The following is a 10,182-nucleotide window of genomic DNA, read 5'->3' on the forward strand; positions in this document are numbered from 1 at the left end:
AAAATAGTGAGCTTATATTCATTTAATTACTGACCAAAATTTGACACTACTGTATTGATTTATCTTTTCTCGGAACTGAAGCAATGCAGTACCTGCTCGATGATATTATTTTCAACAATAGCAATATAAAGTCTCAAACAAACGGACAAAATGATTCTACCAATATTAATTCTTTCAACAAAAGCAAGATATGCGATCCCACTTGGGTAATAACATGGAACATTACACTGGTAACGGAGATGAACCAGACAACTTCTCGTGTAGGTTCATCATGTATTTACCAGCAACCAAACAACAGGAGGGCGGGACGTAACGCAAAGCGTTTGCTTGATACGCGGTCGGTTTAGGATCGATCCCCATCGGTGGACCCATGGGGCTATTTCTCGTTCCAGTCATAGCTCCACAACTGGTGTAACAAAGACCGAGGTATGTACTGTGGCATGGTGCATATAAAAGCTCCCTTGCTGCTAATCGAAAAGAGTACCCATGAAGCGACAGCGGGTTTTCTCTCTCAATATCTGTATGTTCCTTAACCATATGTCTGACACCATATAACCGTAAATAAAAAATGTGTTGAGTGTGTCGTTAAAAAAAACATTTCCTTCCTTTCATCTGATGTAAATTGCTCTATTTTTGTTAATAATCAAATACGATTTGCATAATATTAACATGTCTATTTCACTGCGTTTTTACAACGCGCGCATAGCTAGCTCTCTCTCTCTCTCTCTCTCTCTCCTCTCTCTCTCTCTCTCTCTCTCTCTCTCTCTCTCTCTCTCTCTCTCTCTCTCTCTCTCTCTGGATACAATTCGGTCCTAAATGAGCATTTAAACTACAATGTGTATATATATGTATATATATATATATTATATATATATATATATATTATGTTATTACCAGAGTGTTTTTCGGTATTGTCAATATCATATATTAGGAATAAAAATTGTATTATGCGAGCCTCTGGCGAGTATATACATTATTTTTATTCCTAATATATGATATTGACGATACCGAAATACACGAGGGTAATAATCTCTTTATCATATAAGCTCAAGCTTAATACAACGTGTTTTTGTAAACTGTACACGCAACTTTAATTCCAGTCCGCCATTACTAGATATTCAAATGACGTAAGAATATGTGGCGCGGTGTATTTTTGAATGGAAATAACGTCATTTTGGATGTCCTTACATCAAAATAAAGTTATGCCTAACGTTTTTTGTTTTCTGAACGCTGGACAGCTTTCAGTGTCAAATTGCCATTGAAATGTTTTTATTTGATGACTATGAATGCATACGTCAATCATGGAGTGTCACACAAGTACGTTTGCTTAAATGTCAATAAACCTAGTGCCAAGACCTCGACTAATTTACATCTAATTTGCAAAGTTATCAAATTCTTAAAGTATGTGATCTGAAAAATATCACATACTTTGATTGCACTGAAAATGTAAGATATTATATGATAAACACAAATATATATATATATATATATATATCAAAATCTACAAAAAACAAAACAGAACAATACAAACCCTTCTTCTGCGTTCAAGCTATACTTGATCATGCTTTAGATTTGGAGTCCGGTTGTGGTGATAAAAAACGCTGTATCTGTCAAGTCGTCTTTGGAACCCCAAAGCTTGACAGCCAGTGTTGCTCCGTTCGGCCAGTGCTTTATCCTGGCTTCATATTAGAGGGGGCAGAATTGCAGGATGTGCTGTGGGGACTGTGGTCATGTTTGACATGGACATCCTTCAGTGTCTGCCAGTTTCAGGCGGTACATATGGGATCTGAGATGGCAGTGACCGGTTCTTAGCCTGAAAATGGTTGTCTCTTGGTATCTCTCCAGATGATGGACTAGATCTTTGGTTGTAGCGTGGGTGCATCAGAACTTTATCTTAATTATGTTTGTAGTCTCTCTGAAGGAGATTGGATGGTTTGGCTGTTCCATTGTGTTTCCCTCCTTTGCCATCCTGTTAGCATGTTCATTCCCTGCAATACCACAATGTGCTGGAACCCACTTGACTACAACTTGCATGTGTAGAGAAAGGTCAGCCAGTCCCTGTTGAACTGCTATTACTTGGTTTTCTTCAGGTGACTGTATGCTCCGAGTGAGGGATTTGCAGTCTGTCAGGAACACAACATGTGATGGAAGTGCATTCTCCAAATTGATGATTCTGGTGGCTTGAAGAAGGGCATTTGTTTCTGCTCTGAAATTTGTTGACTGTTTTTCTGCTGAGTATCATCTGGAAGTTACTCGTCCATCATGAAATCTTAAGTGGACACCACTACCAGCATTCTTTATTGCCTCTTCAGCTGAGCCATCTGTGTAGACATGGGTCCACTGTGCGATGTTGTACTTGTCTTGAAGCATTTCCAGTGTGAGAGACTTCAGGATGGCATATGTCTGTTCTCCCTTCCTGGTGATTCCTGGAACATCCTCTGCAGTGGTTATGTCTTTTGATGATGTTGTCCAATCCTCTGCATCTATCAATGGTCCCCGTTCTTCAGGTGTCCTTGTTCTCTTGGACTTGTTGATGTGCTGGGTGATATGGAAGCCTCTTTAGTTTCTCGGCCGTGATTAAGAGTTTCTCCTCTCTTCGTGTGTCTAGTGGCAACAGTCCTGTTGTTTGCTCCAGTGCATTGATTTAAGTGGTTTTCATGCCACCTGTTATAAGGCGCATTCCTGTGTTCTGTATCTTTGTCAGTCTATTTGTGTTTGTCTTTGCAGCAGTTGCCCAGGCTGATGATCCGTATTCCATAACAGGTCTGACAACTGCTGTGTACACTTGTTGTACGATCTTTCTGTTTGCTCCCCATTTGATGCCTGCCAACTCTTTCATGAGTGAGACCTTTCTTGTGGTTCTGTTCTCAGCCTCTGTTATGTGTGGGTTCCACGTTAACTGTTTGTCTAGCTTGACTCCGAGATAAGTCGGGGTGTTCTTCTGAGTTAGCTCTTTTCCACTGACAGTCAACTTAAAGGTTTCCTTTGTAGGAGAGAGAGAGAGAGAGAGAGAGAGAGAGAGAGAGAGAGAGAGAGAGAGAGAGAGAGAGAGAGAGAGAGAGAGAGAGAGAGAGAGAGAGAGAGAGGGGGGGGGGAGGCTATTTTCAATTGACTGAGTTAGGATGATAAGCTGGTTTTCAGTGTTTCTTTTCTTCCTGTAAGCAGTCTGTTCTTTGCAAATGAGACCATTGCTTTCCAGATGCCATCTAAGCCTTCGGTTGATCATTCTCTCCAGAATCTTTCCCAGAACATTCAATAGACTTATTGGTCTGTAGCTTGTTTTGTCTTTCCTGGCTTTGCCTTTTTTCAGGATGGGGATTATTATGGCCTTCTTCCAGGCTGGGGGAAGGTTCCATTGTTCCATGACTGGTTGTAGAGTTGCAACAACTTTCCCCTGGTTATTTGTCACAGATGTTGGATCATTTCACTGGTTATACCATTTCTGCCTGGTTGCTTTTTTCCCTTGAGTTTCCTGATGGCATCAGTCAGTTCCGACATTCCTAAATTTGAGATCATTGATAGGTTTGGGTTTTGATTTCTGGTCTTTTTTTTAGGCTGTCTTTGATCTTTTTGTTCCTTTCTGGTGAAATTTGAAGAGAACACTCACTTCGGAATGCATCTGCCAGAATATCTGCTGCTTGCTTTCCCGTGTGGAGCGTCCCAGCTTCTTCAATGATGATATTCCTTTGAGACAGTGGCATCTTCATTGAACGACTTTGTGAGGCGCCATAGATTTTCTGTGTCTCGTTCTAGATTGAGAGAGGAAGTTTTCTCATGCAAGCTGCGACGGAGTTCCTCGGTGTTTTTGTGGGGGGTTTTTTTTGTGAAGGCTTCCTTTAGCTGGTTGTGTATTCTTATGTTAACAAGTGTGGGTACCTCTTCCATTTGTTCCGTTTGGTATATTTTTGGTTTGTTATTTCCAAAACATTTACTTTTCTTCTTACGTCAAACCAAACTGAAATTATTAACAAAAAACACTTCTGTAGAAGGATGGGATGGACTAAAGTAAACTTAATGGTTTTAGGGGGTTGCAAAGTTTAGTATTAAAATACTTACTTGTCTGAACTTTATTGTTAATGGGAATGTTCACAAACTGTGAAGAAAAAACTCACAAATGAACGACAAGCAGACGACAACAAATCGGATGTTAATTGCGCGAACTGTACACGAGAAATCTAACCGAATGGAGCTGGAAGCATAACGCAGTTAGAGGCATTAGCGATATACTTTTTACATTCAAATAAAACATTTATTTTACCCAAATTGCTATTATGCAACCATGATGCTGCACATGGCCCTTTAATTTTCAAATCATCCTAAAAATATGCGAGGAAAAGGGCATCTTATTAAAACGCATTGCCATTGGTGTTACTAATGGTCACTAGTGTTACTCAGTACCTGGTAACACCAATGAGAGGTAACACCAATGACAAAATAAGTAAATAATGAATTCCTGCTCTCAAAAGAAACGGTTGAGAAAACTGAAAAAGTGCATGTTGTAGCTGACATACGATGTCTATAATAACATACAAAATGTTTCTGAAAATTATTAATCATTAAATAAACACGATTGTAAGACCAATGACTGTGAATAAACCTACTTTTATATGTTGACAACATTCATTAGATTTCAACAAAACTACTCAGAATTCTTCATACATCTACTCTTGTTTTGTACAAATAACTTTGATGGCAAATATCTACCGGTGGAATGTTTCATCCAGAGAGCATTCAGGTTTTGGGGGTTTTTCTCATAAGTATATATACAGTAACACCAATGACATAAACATTCCGGGACAAGCTTATATTACCCACCATCTTTTGAATACTGAAAATATTTACAAATTTCCTTCTTTAGTGAGTCAGTCTGCCATCAGTATGTATTACATTAAAGGTATTCAGTGTTGTGTCTTCTGTTATATATTTTAACAGTGTATGTTATGTATACTGATGGAAAGAAATAAGGGAACACATCAAATTGTAGACCGGTTATTTATACAGTAATAGAGGAGTATGCTTTACTTCCCTATGATAGAAATTACCTGTTGTCTGCAGACCCATATCTTATATCCTTTATGATAAGTGACCATCTATTTTTGGAAATCCTCCTTACAAAAATAAGGGGCATGTCAATAAGTTTTAGTGCAGCTCTTAAAAAGTAAAATGAATTAAAAAGAAAACAACTGGAAAATCGAATTAATTTTTTAACTGAGTTAGTGGATAAAAATCCTGAATCAAAGATATTTGTTGAATGGTTGGAAGAAAAGAAAAAACAGGAGGAATTAGATAGAAAAGAATATATGAATGGTTTAATTTTGAGAAGCCGAGCTAGGTGGATAGAAGACGGAGAAAAGCCATCAAAATACTTTTTAAATCTAGAAAAAAGAAACTATGTAAATAAAACAATAACCAAACTTGTTTGTGAGGATAGTAACATTATTATTGAACAAAATCAAATATTGGAAGAAGACGGATCGTACTACTCGAAACTATATATGTCACAGGAAGAATATCTAATAGATATTGATTTAGATGAGGTTTTTAGAAATACAAATATTCCCAAAGTTGAAAATGTTAGCGAATATGCAGGTCAAATAACAGCAAGTGAGGCATTGTATGTATTAAAAAATATGAAAAATAATAAAACGCCGGGGCCAGATAGGTTCTCAGTCGAATTTTTTAAATTCTTTTGGCAAGACGTTGGAAAATATTTACTTCGAAGCATTAACTATTCGTTTGAAATTGGCGAGCTGTCAATAACCCAAAAACAAGGCGTTATTACTCTGTTGCCAAAAGGAAATAAACCCCGTGATGTTCTAAAAAACTGGAGACCAATATCTTTACTAAATACCACTTATAAAATCATTTCTGGCTGTATAGCCAATAGAATAAAGCAATCTATAGATAAATTAATTCATGAAAATCAAAAGGGTTTCCTAGCAGGCAGGTGTGTAGCCGAAAATACCAGATTATTATATGACCTGATGCATTACACTAGTGAAAATAATATTCCGGCACTCCTTTTGTTAGTAGATTTTGAGAAAGCTTTTGATTCAGTATCTTGGGGATTTATCAACAAAACCTTAATTTTTTTTAACTATGGCGAGGACATTATAAAATGGGTCAATATATTAAATAAGGACTGTATGTTAACTGTAATTCAAAATGGTGTTTTTACTAAAGAAATTCCAGTAGGGAGGGGATGTAGACAGGGTGATCCAATAGCACCATATCTTTTTATATTGTGCGCTGAGATCATGGGAAATTTGTTTAGAAAGGAGGAGTCAATTAAAGGAATAGTAATAGAAAAAAAGATAATATAAAATAATGCAGTATGCAGACGATACAGCTATAACACTCGATGGGACAGAAGCTTCACTAAGGAACACATTAAATTTAATAGATCAATTTTCTAAATTCTCAGGATTGAAACCAAATATTAAAAAAACTATTGCTATTTGGATCGGATCAATTTCAAATAATACTCATAATCTATGTAAAGATAAAATCTTAAAATGGTCACAAAAGAATTTTACCTTCTTGGGAATTAAATTTAGTGTCCAGTTAAATCAAATTGTACAATTAAACTATACTGACAAAATTGAAGAGATTTCAAAGTTACTGAATACCTGGTCTAAACGTCATCTTACTATGCTGGGTAGAATTACCGTTGTCAAATCCTTGGCTCTATCTAAACTTGTTCACCTTATTCTCAGTATCCCCAATCCAGACAAGGGCATAATAAAAACAATCAACAAGATCTTTTATTCATATATTTGGAAGAGTTTCATAGATAGAATTTCTCGGAATTCGCTAATGCAGGATATAGAAAATGGTGGTTTAAAAATGGTAAACTTAGAATATTTTATGAATTCCTTAAAATTAACATTATTAGAAGAGCATTAAATGGACATGATTCATTATGGTATCATATCCTTAGATGTTACCTCCCAAACAAAAATATTTTATTTACTAATATAGGAGATGATTACCATAAACTGTGTGGGAAAAAAATTACAAATATGTTCTGGAAACAGGTATTCAATATACTAGCATTATTCAAAAAGAAAGTGGAACTTAACGAAAATGATGTAAGTTCTGAACCACTGTGGTTCAACTCCCTAATTAAAATTGGTAACAAAATTACCAGAATTGGAATATAATAGGTATAACAAACGTACATGATATGTATGACCCAGATGGCAACTTATTTAAATATGATGGATTTTGTGAATTTTATGGCTTTCATCCACCATTTACTACATTTGAAGGCTAAAGGCTGCAATATTACATACATGGCCATTTTTATCCACCAAACCACTTTCAGCTGACTTTCTATTTTGGCCAAAGTATATAAATACCATAATACAAAACAAACAGGGGTCAAAACATATATATAACACCTATATAAAGTCGTCTTTTTCTCCACCAAAAAATATATCTAAATGGGAAAGAGAATTAAATTTTGAACAAGAATACAATTGGTGGAAAAGTATCAACAGCAATGTGTTCAGTATATCTAAGGATACCAAATTAAGATGGTTCCAATATAGAATAATCCAAAGAATTCTCCCTACAAACAAGTTTCTCTATAACATTAAAGTGATAAGCAGCCCAAATTGTAGCTTCTGTAATGCGTCTATTGAAACGTATACGCATTTATTTTTTGATTGTGTACACGTCCAAAATTTAATTAAACAAGTCGAGCAATGGATAAAAGAATCGGCAGACATTATAGTTAGCTTCTCTCGTACCAGTTTTCTTCTTGGCCACTCAAAGAACAATATTATAATTGACATTATTGCTCTTTGGACAAAGCAATTTATATATAGTTCAAAATTTCTGAAGAAATCACTAGATATTAAAATATTAAAAATTCATATACATTCTTATTATATATTAGAAAAAAAATGTATTCCAATAAAATCAAATATAATGAATTTATTAAAAGATGGAGTGTATATCATAAGTTGTTTGAATAAATATCTCTAGGTCATCCACCACTGACAGTATCTTAAGTAGTTATTACCATATATATACATGTATACAAAAAATTTGAGTGTTTAGTACTGAGTGAGGTTCAGTAACGTGTTGGCAAGAGATTTGTTGTTTTATTTCATAGTATATTAATTTTGATCTGTGTATGTATGTATAAAAATATATATATATATACTGTGTGAAAATGTGACCAAAAATGAAAATAAAATATTCAAATGAAAAAAAAGAAAAATTGTAGACCAAATGTAATTCACAACTAGTGTAGTAATGTCTGTATTTCATACCAAGTTGTAATGTGGGATAGAATGTCTGTAGTGTTGATTGTGCTGTCTATATGTTCCCAGTCAACTTCTAACAATATGAATTGATTTTTGATGCCGTCATTATTTCTTGTTGCTATCTGTGTGATCCTTTATTTCTTTCCATCAGTATATATTGTTGAGCTAGGGACAGGTAACACCAATGGCATTTTTCAATAATCCTAAATAAAATCTCTACCACAGCTGATTACTACAGAGAACACAATGCTATGACAGGATGATATTATTAATAAGGTATCGTTAAAGACAACAAACTTAGTTTTCTATATATTAATTTTAAAAAAGAGAAATTGTGCATGGACATAAAAGTGACACTTTCTGTAGAATGACCCATATATTATTTCAAATATTTTACTGATTATTCTGCTAAAAACATTGGTTTTACGTTATTATGTTAGTAAAACGATATCTCTTTCTGTGGAATCGGGGGCTCTCGGAAGCGGTTTATCTAGCCAATGACACTTACCATCAGTCACCAGCGGTCGTCAGTTGGTTCTTGTGATGGTTTTCACCTGCGCCCAGTCGTGTATCTTAGTCTTTGCACGTGTGTTTTTGTATACATATGTTGTATTATTTATGTTATGTTATGTTATGTAAAGTAAAGTTTGTTTTATTTAACGACACCACTAGAGCACATTGATTTTTTATCTTATCATCGGCTATTGGACGTCAAACATATCGTCATTCTGACACTGTTTCTTAGAGGAAACCCGCTGTCGCCACATAGGCTACTCTTTTACGACAGGCAGCAAGCGATCTTTTATTTGCGCTTCCCACGGGCAGGATAACACAAACCATGGCCTTTGTTGAACCAGTTATGGATCACTGGTCGGTAAGTAAGTATTTAAATACTAAACTTTGCAACCGCCTAAAACCATTAAGTTTACTTTAGTCCATTCCATCCTTCTACAGAAGTGGTTTTTATTAATAATTTCAGTTTGGTTTGACGTAAGAAGAAAAATAGGTGTTTTGGAAATAACAAAACAAAAATGTACCAAACGGAACAAATGGAACAGGTACCCACACTTGTTAACATAAGAACACAACCAGCTAAAGGAAGCCTTCACAACCCCCCCCCCCCCCCAAAAAAAAAAAAAAAAACCCCCACAAAAACACCGAGGAACTCTGTCGCAGCTTGCATGAGAAAACTTCCTCTCTCAATCTAGAACGAGACACAGAAAATCTATGGCGCCTCACAAAGTCGTTCAATGAAGATGCCACTGTCTCAAAGGAATATCATCATTGAAGAAGCTGGGACGCTCCACACGGGAAAGCAGGCTGCAGATATTCTGGCAGATGCATTCCGAAGTGAGTGTTCTCTCCAAATTTCACCAGAAAGGAACAAAAAGATCAAAGACAGCCTAAAAAAAAGGACCAGAAATCAAAACCCAAACCTATCAATGATCTCAAATTTAGGAATGTCGGAACTGACTGATGCCATCAGGAAACTCAAGGGAAAAAAGCAACCAGGCAGAAATGGTATCACCAGTGAAATGATCCAACATCTGTGACAAATAACCAAGGGAAAGTTGTTGCAACTCTACAACCAGTCATGGAACAGTGGAACCTTCCCCCAGCCTGGAAGAAGGCCATAATAATCCCTATCCTGAAAAAAGGCAAAGACAGGAAAGACAAAACAAGCTACAGACCAATAAGTCTATTGAGTGTTCTGGGAAAGATTCTGGAGAGAATGATCAACCGAAGGCTTAGATGGCATCTGGAAAGCAATGGTCTCATTTGCAAAGAACAGACTGCCTACAGGAAGAAAAGAAACACTGAAAACCAGCTTATCATCCTAACTCAGTCAACTGAAAATAGCCCTCTCTCTCTCTCTCTCTCTCTCTCTCTCTCTCTCTCTCTCTCT

This window comes from Gigantopelta aegis, chromosome 11 (genome assembly GCF_016097555.1).
Source record: "Gigantopelta aegis isolate Gae_Host chromosome 11, Gae_host_genome, whole genome shotgun sequence".
Lineage (NCBI taxonomy): Eukaryota > Metazoa > Mollusca > Gastropoda > Neomphalida > Peltospiridae > Gigantopelta > Gigantopelta aegis.